The following is a 20598-nucleotide window of genomic DNA, read 5'->3' as shown; positions in this document are numbered from 1 at the left end:
TCCCAAACAGAACCAAGACTCTATCCTCCAAAACAAGGAAGCCAATCTGGTGGTCCCATGCCATAAACAAACTGTACAACAGAAGGAAGAAACTGTTGGAAAATAGAGTAAAATCCCATGAGTGAAGGGGCTCCCTGATCAGCCTCAGTAAGAAGCTACGATCCCTGATAAAATCCTCCAAAGCTAGTTATGAAAACAAAATTGCCACTGATTCTAAAGACAACCACAAAGCATTCTATATCTATGTCAAGAATCTCAATGGCAAAACTCAGATGTGCTCTGAGTTACAGCACAATGGCACTAAATATACAGACCCAACTGATATCGCCAACATCCTGGCAGATAGCTTCAGTGCTAACTTTACCCCCCACTCACCCCCTAAAGTGCCCATCTCTATACCGGAAGAATGCAAAGCTCCTGTAATCACGGCTGCACAGGTAAAAACCACACTGTCCAAAGCCAAGAACACAGCATCCATGGGACCAGACAACATCTCAGGCTGCCTTCTACATGAACTACAGAACGAACTGGCACCCCACCTAAGTACCATGTTCAATCATAGCCTCACCTCAGGCTTTGTGCTCGCTGAATGGCGCATGTGATGATTATCCCACTCCACAAGGGGGGAGCCACCATGGACCGTGGTAACTACTGCCTCATTAGCCTGATGAGCCTGGTCTGCAAGGCCATGGAATGTATTATCATGGAACTTATAAACAAAGACATTGGTAATCTCCAAACTCTGGACCCCACCCAGTTCGGGTTTGTAAAAGGCAGATCATGTCTCCTAAACCTGATAGACTTCTTTGAAGCAGTCACCAAAGCCATAGACGAGGGTAAAGTGGTTCACACAGTCTATCCAGATCTTTCCAAGGCTTTCAATACCATCCCCCCTCTGGAATTATAGATAAACTCACTAAACTAAGTATAAATCCCTATGTCACAAGATGGGTCGTCAACTGGCTCACTGACAGAACCGACACTGTGAAAATAGCAGACTCCAAATCCGACTTCAGACCAGTGACAAGTGGAGTACCACAGAGTTCAGTCCTGGGTCCTCTCCTGTTTGGTATCTATTTCTCTGAAGTACAGGCTAACACAAAAGGTCTTTGGCTACTGAAGTTCGCAGATGACTGCAAACTAGGAGCCATAATCAAAACTCCAAATCATGTGGACATACTACAAATGGGCCTCACCGAGACAGATTCCTTGGTGTCAAAGCCCTGGCCTGAAGCTCAATGCCAAAAAGTGCATTGTCATCCCCTTTGGTAAAAACTCTGTACCCATGAACTACAATATAGGCGGTAGTATACTTAACACCGAAAGTGTGATAAGAGACCTTGGGTCATAGGTAGACAGTAGTCTCTCCTTTAATAATCGCATCGCCAAAGTAGTCAGGAAAGGTTTCTCATCCAGAAAAAAAGAGGTCATTGTTCCCCTCTACTCATCACTCATTAGACCCATTATAGAGTACAATGCCCCTTTTGTTATGTACCTCACAAGACATCTACAACAACTGGAAAGGCCACAGAAATACCTCACAAAGAGGATTACTGGCCTCAAACAAATGCCTTACGCAGACCGTCTGAAAAAACTCCAGCTTTACTCCATCGCATATCGCCTACTCAGAGGTGATTTCTGCCTAACATACAAAGCTATGTCAAAACCAGAGCTGTTATACATGCTCCACTTAAAGAAATCCCAATCCCTCCGAGCTACACACACTAGGGACCTAAACCTTGTCACCACAATAAACAGAACATGCCGGAGGGATAGATTCCTGTCCCAGAGACTTCCTATACTCTGGAATAAACTACCTATTTATATCAAACAAAGCTCCTCATTAGTACTCTTCAAGAAAAATCTTGATGATTGGATGGGAAATAGGAAATTCACCCTGGAGATCACTTCTGTGGCTCTGCTTGACAGTGGCACAGGGAACTAATTTTCTTGGGTAGCAAAAGCCAGGGTACCTTTTTGGCTGGGCATGTATAGGCCCTAGGGCCGATAGCCTAGTACCTAGATATGAACCTATGAACCTATGAACCTATGAATCACAGTAATATGTAAGCTTGTATGGCACAGTATGCATATAATTGGTCTCAGGTAAAAGCTTATCTTCAAGTTCTTTATGCTTTTGTCATAAGAAGATGTGTTTGAACACACCTGCACATTTCCACAGTCAACGTGAATAACCTCTGCACAACTTGAATAACCTCCACATTTGCATATACATGGATTACTGCTACAAAAATCTGAAAACTGATGCTGTGAATCACATCCTTGAGCTTAACAGCATCTTCCTTACCTAGTCTTCCTCCCAAATTTAGAGCATAATCAATTTGATAAATGGACTAGAATACAATTTAATATCAATTAAACACCTTGATGTGTATATGCCACTAAGAATTTTCTAATTTCATAACTTTTTGTTTTGTTTAAGAAATCTATATTTCAAATACAATAAATATGTTTTCTGTATTTGTTAAAATTTCTTGTTAATAATGATCGTAAGGAAGTAGCCTAAATCTAAAAAAAAAAAGTCTGCTACAGCATGAACGTGGCAGTATTATGTACATACATGTATTTTTCTAGAATGTCATTTAATAGCATTACGGACAGCCGCGGTGGTGCAGCGGTAGCATTATCGCTTCACAGCAAGAGGTTCTCCCGCTCGATTCTCGGCTGGAGCGCCTTCTGTGTGGAGTCTGCATGTCTTCCCTGCAATCGAGTGGCATTTGAAAGACATTTGTGAATGGGTGTGTCTTCGTTGAAGGTTGGGCATCGAGCTGGCACCTCGGCACTGTGAAAATCTACTGCCAATCATTAGTGGACTGGAGTTCCGCTGTGGCGACCCCTAACCAGGAAAAAGCTGAAAGAAGAACACCAGTGAGATGACAATAGTAAATCCTGGCAGAGTTCATATGGTAGGTGATGCTGAAGCTGGTTAAGTGAAATAAAAAGCTAAGGGCAGTAAAGATGCAAAATGGGCCTGAATGTGCATGCAATTGATTCTGGCCAATTAAATTGCATTTAAACAATAAAAGGCCTAAATTATTAATAAAAGTCAGTGACAGTATATTATTGTTTCAAAAGCCAAATTTGAAGGACACTGTTCTTATTCTTCTAAAGATACTGATTATTTTGTTTTAAAGACCAAGTGAAGATTTTAATTAGACAATAGCTTCAAGGACAATTGGATTAACAGTATATTCTAAACAAATTCCTTGCAATGGAGAGTTTTGAGACTTAATATATAGTCATAATGGTTCCTGAAAACCAAAAAAAAAGACTGAAAACCCAAAGAAGAATGAATCTCGATAATCACTATTCTTCTTAAAACTTCTTTTTGCTTGGAGGGTAAGCCACCCTTCAGCCCCACACCTCTTGAGCTTATATATACCAACTCCAAGGTCACCATACCTCAAAGAAAAGGGAATATTATAAGACACAGATTTTCGGGCTTTATATATACAAGTCTGATATTTCAGCCATTACATCTCTACATTTTGGGACTCGCTCTACCAAATGGTTACCAGCTATGATGCTGATCTTGAAGTTCAGAGCAGGTGCTTATTTACTACACCAAATAGGTTGCTTGATGCAATACCTAAAAAATAGATGTAATAAACTTAGTGAGTAAGTGGGTAAGCAGGATGGAGTAATGCTGGGTTATGATATAATAAGGAGTTGTAATGACTAGTACATCCACCAGGAGCTTCTAAATATCAACTTGTTTTCTGTAAGCCGCTTAGTTAGGCTGATAATGGAATTCCTATTTGGAATGAAGTATAAGAATTTTATGGGATGAACATTTAAAGGGCTGCCTAGGAATGAGGCAAAATATTCCTGCAAGATGAAGCCTAACTCTCCTATGCTGACTTTTTTAACTGGCTATATTAGATTGCCCATACATATCTCATATTTACACTTGCACTTGTGATTGTAGCTAAAATGGTTGAAAAAGGAGTACTTCACATCCTTAACTAACAAATACATTAAACATAAAATCTGTGGCCCGTGTAACATCTTATGCTTACATATAGACAAAGGTATCAGGTAGAAATGGTTTATCTACTGAGTTTGTGCATTACTGCATCTCCCAATCGGCATACTTATCAGTGTTCTTTCTGAAATACCTGGCTATAGCATAGTCATACCTCATCACATGACCCAGTATTTACACAGTTCTACATTACCCTGCCCCAGGCAATTCCATATTCTTCTGCATTATCTATCAATCTTACATTACTCTCATGCACAGCCACTAACACAATGTGACTGATCCATGTACCAGTCTGCAGAATGCCATCTTGACATAATCAGTTATTTCATCTTCAGCTGGCATAGTCCTTAAAGACAGCTATGCAAAAGAAAAAAAGAAAAACTAGGAAGGTGGGGAAAAATTCCAGTAGTCCAAGTTCATTTTCATTTCTTATTTCATTTTCATTTTCAGATTTTACACCTGCTGCCTGAATGAGTCAAAGACCAATTTTCACATTAACAAGTGATATCAGAAATGTCACATAAAAAGAAATTAAAAAGAAAATTATTTCAAACAGTTATATTAAAGACTTATAAAATGTTTTTTATAGCTTTTTAAAATCTTAATCAAGGTTATATCTGTAAAAAAATTGGAAATACTCCATAGTGAATTATAGAAGGTAAACAATAGGACTTTACACATGGCCAGACCTATATGTGGTACTCAAACTAGCTCTGACCTTAACGTGACATTGTATCATTTAGGCTACTAGCTATTGGATAGTACACAGACTCAAATTCCAGTCTTTGGCTCATTCTGTCGATACAGTTTGCTTGGGTAATCATGATGCGTGACAGGCTTTTAGATCAACTGGATCTCCAAAGAGGTAGAAAAGTAATGGACCTTGATCAATCTATGGAAGTTATTTATCATTATTATTATTATTATACTAGATTGATGAGGAAGGACCACTAGCCCACCAGGGTAAGAATAATAAGTGCATATTAATGCGAATACAAGGGGTTAGCTCATTAGCTCCTGAAGAAAATTATTTAATTCCAGTGAAATAATTTAATTGCACGTATGCAGTCCCATACTTATACTTTGAAATCATGGAAAGGATAAGCTTGTTAAGCACCTTTCTTTCATCAAAAATGTGCTTAATATGCTTTTGTTAAGCACCCCTCAGCACTATTAAGCTCTTGTACTGTGCTACAGCATAAACTATGGTCAGCGACATTGGACAGGAGCAGCATGGAGCTCCACTATTAAATTCTTTGCTCAGGCTTTTTTCTTTTCTTTGTGCTGGATACACTTTGATTATCAGTGATAAGCTTGCTATAACTTTCAAACTATAAAAAAACATCTAGAATACTTTTTTTTCTCTCTCTCTCTGACTTAAAGTTCCATGCACTACAAAGATTTATGAAGATAATGATGAATGAATGTCTCTGATAATAATAACCTGGGAGATTATATGTCCTCAACAAGGCTGTCAAAATTCACATCTCAAGCTTTACTCCTGAGGGGAATTTCTTGAAATTCACATTTTGAACATATAAAATCCTGGATATTATCAGAGATACTAGGTTGCAAAAACTACTGGTATACTTTCTAAATGTAAAATTGTAATGAGTGGTGTGCTTCATGGATTTGTGCTATGCCCTCTCCTGTCTGCATTTATTTTATAGACATCCAAGTCACTATCCTGGAAGTGTGGTTGACTAAGTAATGCTAATGCCTGCCTTGGAACTTTTATCTGTTCCACTCCTAATGCTAATCAGCTTCAACAAGGACTGGAATCTGCACATACCTGGTATAGCTAAAAAGTCTAATGTTAAATGCAAAAAAGTGTAACATAACATACTAACGGTCAGTAAAAAATCTGCTCCAACCTTATATGTTATAAATAGTACTCTTCCAGAGACTGAGAAAGTCATTGAGAGACCTGGATATTTATGTGGGCAGCTCTCTCTCTCTCTCTCTCTCTCTCTCTGTCTGTCTGTCTGTCTCTCTCTCTCTCTCTCTCTCTCTCATTTTCCACCATAGTCAGGAAATCCTTCTATCAAGACCAGTTAGTTACCATAGGAATATCCTGCCTCTGTATCTTCTCCTAACAGTACCATTATTGAATACAGTACCCCTTTTTGTATGTACAAATACATGCATATTGCCAGGAGTGTTGCTGGTTCAGTTAAGGGCCCTGGGCCGGTGCTATGAAACAGTGCCCCAGCCCCACCCCTTTAACTCTTCAAGTGAAGAGCAGCAAAAAAAAAAAAAAAAAAAAACCATCACTGTAATAGGTAAGTGATTGGCTTATTACACTTAGATATATGACCCCTCCTGGCAAAAAGAGAAAAAAAAAAATGGACATTCATTCTATTGGCACACCAATCAGATAGCCAGATGCAAGACATTTCCCCTCCCTAAAGCCCCAATCATTCAGGTTCCATTTTTGTTCCCTGCCCCAAATCTCCTTTAATATATTATATTAAAAAAAAACATTTCTTCTTTAAAACTTTAGCAAACTCTTTGTGACAAAGGCAGCAAACAGTTACTATACTTTATACTTGCCTGCATGGAGTGCCTCAGTGCTCAAGTTTTAATTAAAAAAAAAAAAATATATATATATATATATATATATATATATATATATTTTTTTTTAGACTGTATCAAACTGCTTGCTACAAATGTAGCAAACAGTTGCTACAGTTTATACCATACCCTTGTGGAGTGCTACAGTGCTCAGGTTTTAGTTAAAAAAGAATGAGATTTTTTTTCCCTTTTAAACTGTAGCAAACTGTTTGCTACAATATAGCAAGCAGCTGCTACAGTTCAGACCACACACTGAGCATTACAGTGCTCTGGTTTGATCACAAATACAATACTGGCTTTAAAACCTGGTATTACATTAAAGAGGAATGGGGATCAGCTGATCATGCCACCAGCAAAATGTTGTGCCTAAGGCTGTTGCCCCTCTCACCCCACCATAGGTACACTACTGTATATCATTTAGCTGGAAAGGCCCCAGAGATTTCTAAACAAGAAAATTAAGAGTCTTAAATTCAACAATCCATAAAGATTATCATGGATCTTCTTGTACTCAGTGAGTTACTGGCTACTCCGAGGTGACCTATGGAAGACCCAATATTATTTGACCTCCTATTTCTTTTCAAAACCATTGCTTCTACAAATACCCATACTAGACAACTAAACCTACACACAAAAAAAAAAAAACAGTAGTTGGAAGGACAAGGTCCTACCTATGTATTCTCAACATATGAAATAAGTTGTTACTCTATGTCAAAACGGAGTACTACCTTTCACGATAATTTTGATGACTAGATGGGTAGACACACATTTAAACCAGGATTATCATGTAAGACTCTATTCAGTTTAGGAGGCAAGCATTATTAAGTCCTTCATAAGGGTGGAAAAAACATTTAAGTTTATCTGCTTAAAAGTGTATATGGCTATGTAACTTATGGTCCTGTGATTGCATGCCTAGTATTTCTAATTGCCTAGTATTTTTCCTGTGTTCCCAATTAGAATGCTAGCAGGAAGAGCATACCTCCTCTATCTGTGATAAACACATGATAGGAAAGAAGGACCTCCTAGGTGCAGAGAGTGTGTGCGGTGGAAGGTGATTAGCATAGGTACCTGAAACATAAAATGGAGAGCTGGTAAGATCCTCACCTGCCCATGCAGCCTCACCATACTGACTCAAAGCTGGCACCTGTCGAGCACAAATACACATATAAGACTTGGACTGCGGATGTATGCAAGAAATACTGCTTATTGATGCAGGCTTGTCAAATATGCCTAGTGCTTTCAGCCTATGCTAGTAAACAGGTGAATGGCATGTCTTCCAAAGTGTAATGTATAAGCCAGTGTAGTACAGAATGCACCCTATGGAAATTCTACTCCATATTTCTTGTTCACATGGCAGCAATGTTTGTTGAATGCAAAATCATTGCTAAATCTTGGCAAAAGAATGTTTCTGGTCTGAATTAGGCTAGGCTAGTAATAACTTATGAAGCTATGAGATTTAGAAATGACCTTCCCTTCATGCATTACTGCCATGTCTCATCTAATTCCTACAATCATCTTATGAAAGCCATGGGTAGTCATAGAGTTTACCAGGCAAGTAGAGAATGGAAGTAGATTGTGAGGCCTTTCTTCTATTTGACATACACATGCACAGACACTCACACGCATGCATACACACATGCGCACACATACACACATGCATAAGCACGTGTGCATACACATGCAAGCACACACGCATAAGCACACATACAGACAAACACAGACACACACACACACACACACACACACACACACACACACACACACACACACACACACACACACACACACACACACACACACACAAAAGCAGACACACACGTTGGCAATTTGGAGTCTCTGGTCCACATACTGCATGTCTTTGGAAAGTGGGATGGAACTGTTTATCTCTGAATTTATCCTGTGGTTTTGGGCATTGCTCTGTTCTACATTGGTATAGTTTTGGTAGTGATAATATTGATTGCCAAATTAATGGACAGCTTATTATAATTTCTAAAAATCTTTAATACAATGTATCATTCTTTTTTAACACATTGATCACTATTTTTTAGTTCTGTAGTGCCCCTTTAATTATGGATTTGGAATAAATTTTAGAAGGATTATGTGCCGATCGAGATGACATAGGGGTCTTTGGCATAGACCACATCTCAGGCAATGATCCAAATAATCTAATTAATAATCCATCAGAGGGATGTGAACTGGCGTTTTGAAATTTAAACAAGGGGCTTAAAAATCTCAGAGCAAATATTTGGCATTTAAAACTTTTTTGTGCATATATTAAGAAGGATATGGCCCCTAGGGATCTTAGAATACGTTTACAGCCATTGGTTGGTAGATCTGAAGAGAGACTAACCACTGAATGGAATAAAGCATTACAACAACACACTTTGAGTACCAAAACATACAGTAAATATCCACAGTATAATACCTTATTACATGCATCTAGTATGCATCCATGCCATACCGTCCGCAACATACCAAAATCTCAATTTTTGAGAATTAAACGTATTTGTTCATCCCAGACAGACCTTGGGATAGCGAAACAGGATCTACAAAGCAGATTCCTAGATAGAGGTTATCATCAATCTGACATAATATCAGCTAGTAGGGGGTCTGACAACCAAGATAGAAGTGAACTATTGGAGTATAAGAAACATCAGTCATCAGGTTCAGAGTCCTCATTAAGGTTTGTCACCATATATGGCAGAAATCATAATGTTATTAGAAACATTCTTGATTCAAACTGGGATATATTACTAGCAAATGATTATCTAAGAAACATCTTGGGCCCGAAATGCCAATTTTCATATAGGCGGGGCAAGAACTTACGAGCCATGTTTTCACATTACAAACACAAAGAAAGTGGAGGTGCTACACATAAACAGTTGACATTATCTGGGGATGAACTTGTTGGAACTTTTCCATGTGGTCATTGTGCATCTTGTAATCAAGTTAGTAAATTGAAACAGTTTACCAGTACCAACACAAGTAGGGTCTATGATATTAGAATTTTTGGTAACTGCAGTAGCACCTGGATTATCTATTTGGCTAAGTGTCAATGCTCAGCATTTTATGTCGGACAAACATCTCGTTCACTCAGAATTAGGATGGGTGAACATAAAAGTGACATAAAAAACAAGAAGGAAACCAATGCTCTATACAGACACACAAACATCATAATGCTAAGTTTATGTTTATAGTCATTGATAAAATAATGGGAGATAGGAGTAACCAACAAGGGTGGCATAGTATCCTGAACCATAAAGAAAAATATTGGATTATTCATCTGGGTGCCCTATTTCTCCCTGGGATGAATGATCACTTATAATTTGCAAATTATCGAAAATATAGAATATTATGGTTTGTACACAGTATATGCGTTTAGATGATAATGGATATAAACCTGAAAATGTCTTTCAGACATAATATTCGTTTAAGTTTTATTGGACCAGGTATATTCTAAGTATGTTAATGATACATATTATTGTAATTTGAATATGCTTTTGATTCATGTTTCTGGTCAAGAAATGGGGGACACTGCCTTTGTGACTAGTTAGTTCGATATATGTAATGGTGTTAGCCTTAAAAAATGGCAACTTTGAATATTCAAAATATACTTGTCCATACGTATAATTACATTTTGTTTCTTCTATAACAGTCTGTTTTGATAGCTATTTATGTGTATAATCTATAAGTCTACTATCAAACACATCATGTACAGGGATCTTATTTATCCTATGGTTAGAATATAAAAGTCAGTACTTTTGACTGTAATATTTAGGTGGTGATGATACTCGTTGATTCACTGTTATGGGAAACCAGCCTAAGGGTTGGACCATACCATAATGCTATTGGTGGATGGTATCTATAAATAGTAATGAGATTTAGGGATGTCTAATGTTTTTTCACTGATGAAGGCTACATAGCCGAAACCGGTATGATTTGTTATATTTTGCGGCATTAAATGCCTTTTTGAAATCCAGACTTTAATAAAAGAAGATTTAGCTGCATATGCTGGCCTCTGGTGTTTCATGAGTTTATGGTTCGGCCGAGCATACCCTACTTGCGAAGCATTTGGTTTATCTACAGATGGAACTAGGAAACCCAGAAAATCTGCACACAAACACAAGGAGGACAAAACCAGAGACCTTCCTGGATAAAAAGTATTTCACTATATACAGCAAATCTAATCAGTTTGCTAATGACATACAGAGTTGCAGCTTAGACAAAGCTCTAGCACAGTAACATTAATAATTTGTTACCTAAACTTCTAGCTGATAGTTTATTTGGAAGATCAAACAACAGACATCAAAAATAATCATCAAATATTTCTATGTGTCCCCACATACGTGACAGAATACATACTTTCTTTTAACTATGAATGTTTGAATTGCATTTGCTTATTTTATCAGCACAACAAGCAAAGCCCTATCTGGTTACAATTGGTTAAAAGAGGTTGATGAATGAGTCTTAAAGGAAAAAGAAAGAAGAATGCTTTTTGCCAGATTCCTCTAACCTATGTCTCCAGATGTCAGCACTCATTATTTGTACAACATGCCCCCAAACTGGTTCTGGCTCTTCTCAGTTAAAATCAGCCCCTCATCTCTAACCTTCAATGAACACAGTGAGCAAAATGAGACATGAGCAAACTGGCTGATAAAAACGGGAACTTCCAAACTTTGCAGCAACAATGAACAAGAAATAAATGAAATAAGTGTGAGAATAAACAGAACTCCAATGAAGAAATTATTATAATAAGCAAATAATCATGCTTTTTAGCCTCCTTTCACTTCAGTGTGGTATATCCAATCCCATTTTAGCTAGTTTAAATAACACATTTTCCAACAGGGGGCAGCAAATTGAGCGACTTGGCTGCAGGTCTAATAAAGTAACTGCAAAATACTCTTTGATTTGTGTGTTGTTCCAGTTAGATAATACTGTGCCAGATGAGGGCAGCAGCATCTATCAGTGGCTTGCCATTCCTGGAATCTTCCGTAAATAGTTTTAAGGATCAAATTCAAGGCAAAAAAACGTAATTTGTCCCTGCAATTACATCCCCACACACACACACACACACATATTGGCTTTCTCAGCAAATATTGAATATGTTGAAAATTAATGTAAAATATTTAAAGCCAAAGTTGTAAGTGCACTTATGTCACCCATGGCACTCTTGCTCAAACCTGTGTGTTTCAGCAAATCTAGCCTGTTTGTGGTGTACTGATATCATTACTGGGCCGTGGTTTTGTTTATCATTACTGGGCCATGGCTTTGTTTATCATTACTGGGCCAAGGCTTTGTTTATCATTACTGGGCCATGGCTTTGTTCTGGTGGCAGGAGCATAACTGATATGCAGTGCAGTGAACTAATTAAAAACATTAAGTAAAAAAACACACCTTCCTTACTAGAGGTTTCAGTTCACCAGGAAAACTGCAATTAAATGTTAAACACTTGTAGTCCAAAAATTGACAGGTAGTTCCAGTGTAAAAAACTCTTCTTTATTCAACCACAGACATTTAAGTGCTTTTAAAATGGCAGGTAGTTCCAGTGTAAAAAACTCTTCTTTATTCAACCACAGACGTATAAGCGCTTTCACAGATAACTGTGAAAGCACTTAAATGTCTGTGGTTGAATAAAGAAGAGTTTTTTTACACTGGAACTACCTGCCATTTTTTGGACCACAAGTGTTTTACATTTAATTAAAAACATTACCAGTGTTTATTACTATTAAATTAGTGGTATTCATTTTGAATTGAAATGCATTCCAATCTGTTTTTTCCGTGTGGCCACGAGATTATAAGAATGGCTTTGCCCTATTCTAAATGGGTAAGATTTTGTCATTATATTACTCCATTATGTTGATGCAACTTTCTTTTATATTCTTTTTTCCCAAACCCACTGATCAGTAAAAGTACTTTGAAATGTGATTCACTGTGCATCTCCAAGATCAGCCTTCTTTTAACGTGAGTGGCTTTACATCTGACATTTGGTTTTTCCTTACATCAGCCTATTTGCTGTCTTCATGCTAGTACACGTGATAATCCTAAGTCACTTAGCAGGAAACAGTGGAACTTTCACTGGGTGCACAGGTAATTAAAAAAATTATATTTAACCTTAAAGTGAAAGCAAATTACTAGGAAATACATAACTAAACTGGGCTATCAGCTTAAGCAGAAGGCATACTTTTCACCATGGCAGGATGTTCCTTGGGATTTGATATTTAAAAATCAAAGATCACAATAAAAATAAACCTTTCAATGCATAATTAAGCAATAAGCTGTACTCTAGGTAGGTACAAATAATCCAACAAGGCACCAATTAAATTAGTGGAGAGAAGCTAAACATTGTTCTTGGCTGAGAATCAAAAAGAAATACGATTAGTAAAATAAATAAATAAACAAATAAATAAGTTAATAAATAACATAAAAAAAATAAACCAAGAATCTAGGCTTCAGCTCAACACTCAGAAATGCAAACAGAACTTGTAACTTGTGGATAGGACAGAAAAAGACACAAAATTGGAACACAACATCATTTGAGCATTTAGGTCTCTCCTCAGGCCACCGCCATTAGCCCTTTCTCTGCCCCTTGAAATTTATGGCTCATCATTTCCTTGGGGTGTAGAAATCTGTATTGTTGTCCAGATATGCCATTTGGCAAAAGTTTACACCAGATGCCCTTCCTGATGTAACTCTCCCTATTTATCTGGGCTTGGGACCAGTGTAAAGAAATGCACTGGCTTGTGCAGTCCCCATGGACTATGATGTTTGCAGATGACATTGTGATCTGTAGTGAGAGTAGGGAACAGGTTGAGGAGACCTTGGAGAGGTGGAGATATGCTCTAGAAAGGAGAAGAATGAAGGTCAGCAGGACTAAGACAGAATATGTGTGTGTGAATGAGAGGTAGGATAGAGGAATGATGAGGATGCAGGGAGTAGAGGTGGTGAAGGTAGATGAGTTTAAATACTTGGGGCCAACAGTTCAGAGTAATTGTGAGTGTGGAAGAGAGGTGAAGAAGAGAGTACAGGCAGGATGGAGTGGGTGGAGAAGAGTGTCAGGAGTGATTTGTGACAGACGGGTATGACTAAGATTGAAAGGGAAGGTCTACAAGAGGGTAGTGGAACCAGCTATGTTATATGGGTTGGAGATTGTGGCATTGACAAAATGCCAGGAGTCAGAGCTGGACGTGGCAGAGTAAAAGATGTTAAGATTTGCACTGGGTGTGATAAGGATAAACAGGATTAGGAATCAGCATATTAGAGGGTCAGCTCAGGTTGGACGGTTTGGAGACAAAGCCAGAGAGGTGAGATTGCGTTGGTTTGGACATGTGCTGTGGAGGGATGCTGGGTATATTGGGAAAAGGATGCTAAGGATGGAGCTGCCAGGTAAGAGGAAAAGAGAAATCCCTAAGATAAGGTTTGTGGATTTGCTGAGAGAGGACATGCAGCTGGTTGGTGTGATACAGCAAGATGCAGAGGACAGAAAGAAATGGAAACAGATGATCCACTGTGGCGGCCGCTAACCTGGAAAAGCCGACAGAAGAAGAAGAAGAAGATTTCCTTGGGGTGAGTGGTGAATGTGCTGGAACCTTGCCATCACCTTGCAGCAGGGGCAGAGATTTTTACTTTAATTACTATCCTACCCCTGCACATATTCACTGGCTTTGAATGCATCAGTGGGTCTTTATTGTGCACATCCATGCCGTGGTGTGTAACATAATTAGTTGTCCCTGTTCTCCGTGAAGAGAACTGTCACCATATGCTTTATGGTTCTACACCAGGAAGTTTACCACAAACAGTGCTCTTTGAAGATCTCTCACCTCTCCTTCCCAAAAGGCTGCACCTTGTCATCTGTCCCCTCCCCTATGCCAGTTCCAGTAAGTACCCAAGCTACTAATCAGCCTCTGGTCACTTAGATTATAGACAGGACTTAATTCCTCCATGTCATGAGAGCTGGTTCACTGTATGAATCTCTTGTCTAGGTAAAATTCCGAGGAGCTTTTATTGAATCCCTACAACACGTCTGCTAAAGGATGATGATGTAAACTAGACAATACTCCACGAAGAAAGAAAGCAGGCTTTTACCCTTTCAAAATATGACAGTGTTACTGGCAAACATTTTGTAGTAAATTGTGGAGGATGAGAGAGATGTGTGCAATAAATAAAGATTCTAAACTAAAAGTAGTCTAAACAAAGGAGTTTAAATAATGAAAGGTGACTTATGTGCTCTCATGTGAAGTCTGCCTGTACAAATATTAATTTGTAACTGAAACCACACATCGCAGTGTAAGATATTTAAGTTACTGATGTATGCAATGAACCCTCCATTCCGTTATCTTCCTCCTCCTCCTCAGTGGGACACAAGCTGTTGCTATCAGTGCATGTTTACAGTGTTTTTATGATGTAATACATGATGATGCCACTTGATAGGTGTTGTTCTTGTTGTAACAGCCTGAAACTAGGTGGGTATTATAAGGTTTCTACTTGTCCGCAGCTGGCATTGTGCACATACATGTAAGTAAAATGGGCAGCATTGCTCAGCCCAGGTTCTGTTGGTAAATTTATCCATGAAGCATAACAGAATATGGTTTACTGAAGTTATTCAAGTAATTGTAATTAATTATAGTAGGCAAGTATTATATGAAGTACAAAGTATCATAAAACAAACAACACAGTGCACTTTACACAGATTATAATATATTAAAGTATGTTTAAATACATCATCAGCACAACATTGATAAAGTTAGAGAAGCATCTGATTACAGTCACTGGGAACACAGATGAAAGTGTCACACAGCTGTAAAGCACTTACCTTATATTACATATATTGTACATCTCCTCTCATTTATTTGTGTATGTATACATACCTCTCAATCTCTTAGAGCAATAAATCTGGACAAAGCAGTAAACAAAAGTTGGACAAAGGCCCAAAAATAGAGACAATTTTTAAATATTGCTCTTACAAACTTAGAAAGTTGAGAGAGTAACAGGTTTTGCATTAGCATGAATTTTCTGAAGGGTATGAAATCTGAAACTCAAATGTCTGTTATTATTTTCTAACTTTAATCTTTAATGATTTGCCACTAATTTGCCAAAAAACACACATTTATGAAAAATGGACCAAAAATATGAGGCAAAAATCTGGAGTGTCTGCAAAAATCTGTACAGTTGAGAAGTATGTATATAGTTTGATGAAATAACATCACACAACATTGATCCTAAAAGATTAAATCATAAAACAGAAAAAAAAATCAAGTTTATCTTTTATGGAGATGGCAACCCCACCCCCACACACTCACACACAACGGGGGTGTAGCAAGCAAATTATATTATGTACTCGCAAGCTCTTACTGCTACCCCACCCCCATTGGTCACCTATCACTTGAAAATGGACACATCTCCCAAATGTTGACCCCAAGTACTTAATAAATGTAAGTAACATTTTCAGTTGTTTCCTCTAAAACTATTAATGATATTAATTTTAGATTATAAATATTGTACCTGCTGTAGGAGGCATTTAGGCAGCTGCACACATAATATGACCAGAAAAAAAAGCCATGTTGATATGCTCAGAAAAAAAATGCACACAGTAGAGTACAAAGAGTGTGCCTGGCTACACCCTTGCCACACACCCCCTGCTACAAGTGTATAAACATATATATATATCTATATATGGATCTAGGACAGTTGATCGAAAGACCAACTGTCCAAATCCAACCCTACCAAACATCGTTTACTGAAACTGCTTTCACCGAAAAAGCAGTTTCGGTAAACAGAAGGTAAAACACACACACACACATATACAAAAACAAAAAAAAACACACACGCCATGTTTATGCAGGAGGGCTTCAACCCCCTGCACCCCCCACACCCCCCTACTTTTATATTCTCACTCCGAGATCGCACTACAGTGGGGAAAAGGAAATGTTCCCTTATCCACACGCCCACTACCACTTCCCACAATTCACTGTACTTTTACGAAAGTTTCGCAAAAGCACTTTTTTCGATAAAAAGTGCTTTCGTGAAAGTGTGACCATTTCATTTTCGGTGAAATAGTCTTTCGGTAGATTGTCCTAGACCCATATACGTGTGTGTGTATTCCAGGTATACAAACCGGGTTTGAATAAAAACTGTTGAAATTAACTATATATTTTATTGTGTTTTATGATATTTCATGCTGCAGGACATTTTAAGTTTTATAGGTAGCTATACTGTTCTTTTTCTTTCCACTTGGTTTGCTTTTGAAAATGTTTTAGGTATGTGGTGGGGACTTTAAGGGTTTTTAACTTTAAATTTTCCATGGTTTGGCCACTTCCTGTCTGCACTGATGAAACCAGTCTACAGTTCATGTTTTTGGCTGGTGGTTACTGTCTTGGTTAGCCTTGTTTGGATATTTTGTACGCCACTGTGGAGATTTAATAAACTTGTTTATTTCAGACTTTGGATATTCCAATTTGATTTGGGACATATGAAGTGCTAGAACTGAATTGTTGGAAGTTGGACTGTTTATTTTTCTCTGCTGCACACTTCTTTTTGCTACTTGCACCACCGTAGTTGTTTTATACTTACACACACACACACACACACACACACACACACACACACACACACACACACACATATACACACACACACATATATATTTATATATATATATATATATATATATATATATATATACACACACACACACACACACACACACACACACACACACATTATGTATGTATATGGGTGTGTAAGACAAAGAGAGAGATAAAGTTGATTAAGTTGGTCGACAAATCAACAATGTCAATATGTTAAGAATGTTAACCAATGCAATGCAAATGTTAACAAGCACCTGGACATGTGCGAGGAAAATCCTCATTGCATACAAAAAAGCATCACTCTAAACCCTCTACTGATTATATATACTAACAACCTCTTCTGATTACATATACTAACTTCGAGATCACATAGTCACTGGGGAAACAGAATATTCACCTTCCCAGGGATTGTAACTTCAGTGCACCTATCAACCATTTGCGTATGTCATAGGTTCATAGTTTAGTACTATGCTAACTGCCCTTGTGAGCCATTTTAAGCCTAGCCAATTATCCCTTGTGAGACTCAAACCCTGCACCTTGTGTTTGTAAGGCAAACACCATAACCATTAAGCCACCCTCCCAACCCCAAGTCACAATGTCCCAAGTCCCAATGTCGACCTAATGTGGTTGATTAAACAGATGTTGACCGCCTTGCATTATATTTATCAGATGTGAGATTACACTACAGTAGGAAAAGGACAGATTCCTACTCACTGCTATATTCTAACTTCTCTCAACCAGATACCAGCATTTTTGAAAAAGTAAGCGATATCTTTCTCATATACTGACATCAAACACACCCTACTTTGCCAATCCCACTTTTAATTATAAATACCAACTCAGAGATGATTGGACAATAATAGGGGATAAGGCATATACCCTTCCCTTCTATAACATAAGTTTTTTGACATTTTGGATTTTAGATATTTTTTGTCAATATTATAAAGATTAGATTATTTTCAGTATACCCATAAATATGTATCTACATAAGTAGATAGACATATAGCTATATTATATTTTATGTCTGCAATAGTTTTTGAGTTTCTTCTCAAATATGGATAAGTCTTGTTTTTGGTTATAGCTAAAAATACCACCAACTATACATATAGGAACAAATGATTGAGTTTAACTGTCACATCATACCAAAGCAGATGTTTATTTTTACACCTGTAACAATAACACTGGATCTGAAGTAGTTGACTTCATTTGTTCATCAACCTGTGGGTATCGGATCTGAAACGGATCCGAGCCGGCAGCTTTATTCAGCTAAGATCCGAGCTCCAAGCTCCTCCCCCTTACCCATAGCCCCCTGCAATCCTTCTCTGTCCCCAGATCTCATTTGCCGTGGCTTATTCAAGCACCTAGAACGAGTTCCAGGTGTAGGGATTAGTGAGTTTTTCAAGAAAATTACCTTTTTTCATCTAGTTTTTTAGTTTAATTGTTAAACGAGTGAGTATTGTTCCCTTTTGTAGTTAATTAAGCTAGTCTTGTTGGTAAAATTTATATATTTTTTAGTTAGTCTAGTCTTCCCTCTTCCCGTGTGTGTGATGGTGTGTTTCGGTTGGGCCTATTTTGTTACTATGGCCGAGGCCGCTAAAACCTTCTTTTCTAAATGCACTGAATGTGGCCATAAGCTATCTCTGGCGGATGGCCAAACTCAGTGTGTTATCTGCCTTGGGGTTGACCATCTTTCTTCGGGCTGCACAATTTGCGCAGCCTTCAACCCCAGGGCTTTGAGAGATAGGAGGTCGAAGCTGATTCTGGCGGGACTTCTGCCCCCCAGACGCGGCTTTGTCCTCTTCTCCCTCGGCGGCACCGGCTGCTACCGCAGCGGTCCTGCCGTCTATCCCTGCTCCCCTGGCTGGGACTCACCCTCCCACCGTGGCTCAGGAGGAGAGGGAATCTAGGTGGAAGAAAAGAAAGGAGAAGCACCACAAGCGGCGGGCTGAAGCTTCCTCTTTGGCTCCACCAGCTAAGCAGTTAGTCTCTCCTTGGGCTTCCGGGCCTTCTTCTTCCCGGCTCCAATCACCCTGCTTTTCCCCGGAGCCGGAGGAGGAGACCCGGTCACCTTCGAGGTCTTCGAGGCATCACTCCAGGCCTGCCTCGGTGGCCTCATCTAGATTGACCTGAAGCTTGTCAGATGCAGATATGGACATGATGATGTGTAGGTTTCTCCAGACCCAACTGCAGATGGGAGTGCTGCTGCCTCCCCCCCTCTGGGGGGAGCTTGACCCCCTTTTTCGCCATGATTGCTCCTTCTCCGACCCACTTCCAGGATTCGGAACCATCGGATCCAGGCAGCATCAGAGCCGGGGGAGGCTCGGCGCCGATAGTACACCCTACTTCAGCTCTGACCACACCCTTGAGTTTGTCGGGTCCTTTTTTGGATCCGAGCTCTCGGAGTTGTGGGCCAAGCTTTGGATCCAGAGGTGTCAGTGTGCCTTCGGCTCGGTCTCGGTCGGAGCATACTTGCCCTTCGGATCCGATTGCATCGGCGCAGGCTCAGGTCCGCACCTCGGATCCGAAGGGGCTGCTCTCAGAGCTTAGAGAGAGCAGTTCTCCTTCGGCGTTCAATGTTGTGGAGAGGGCCTTGTCGAGGGACTTGAGACCCCAGACAGCTGCTGTGGTTCCACCCATCACTCCCTCTCAGACGGGCCTACCTTCCATCATCTGGCCCCAGGGACAGCCTGCGCCTACGTCCCAGATGGTTCCCTTCGAGGAACAGGATGTGGTTGGTGAGGCATCCTCGGACAGCCCCCCCCGAGGAGGTTCCTCACAAACGTAAGTGCAAGAGAAGGAACTTGGACTCACCCATGTCCCTGACAGAGGACACAGACTTAGAGGAAGGGGAAGGTTCCCCAAGGTCACCCACTGAGGATATCTCCTTCGGAGACATTATGGAAATGCTCCATATTAGGGGGGGGGGTGGTCAGCCCAAAAGCCTTCCTCCGATGAGTCTGTGTTTCTGGAGGTGTTTGACGCAGGCCCATCTACCTCTTGGGTGTCCCCTCCTGCCAATCCCCTGGTAGATCTGATCACTACCAGGGCATGGAAGGAACCAGACACTGTGGAGCCCATACCAAAGAGACCAGACAAAATTCTCAGTCCACCCACAGATAGGACGGTTTGGAGCAAGGGTGCTCCAGTAGATGCCATGTTGGTGGCAGCTGCCACCAAGAAGGAACTAGCCCAGGAGAGTTCCTCGGTCCACCCTCCCGACAAGGAGTCTCGGACAATAGACTGCATAGGGAAGCAAATGTTTGCTTCAGCCACCTTCTCAGTAAGGTCGCTGAACTACATGGCACATGTGATACGACTCCAGCGGGATCTCATCAAAGTATACACAGGGTCGCCCTAGAGTCCATGTCGGCCGAGGATAAGGAAACATTCTCAGCCCGAATAGCCACTCTTAAGTCCATTTCAAACACTTCTATGCGA

Source organism: Protopterus annectens, chromosome 5.part1 (genome assembly GCF_019279795.1).
Source record: "Protopterus annectens isolate FY-2018-M chromosome 5.part1, PAN1.0, whole genome shotgun sequence".
NCBI lineage: Eukaryota > Metazoa > Chordata > Ceratodontiformes > Protopteridae > Protopterus > Protopterus annectens.
This window is presented reverse-complemented; position numbering follows the sequence as displayed.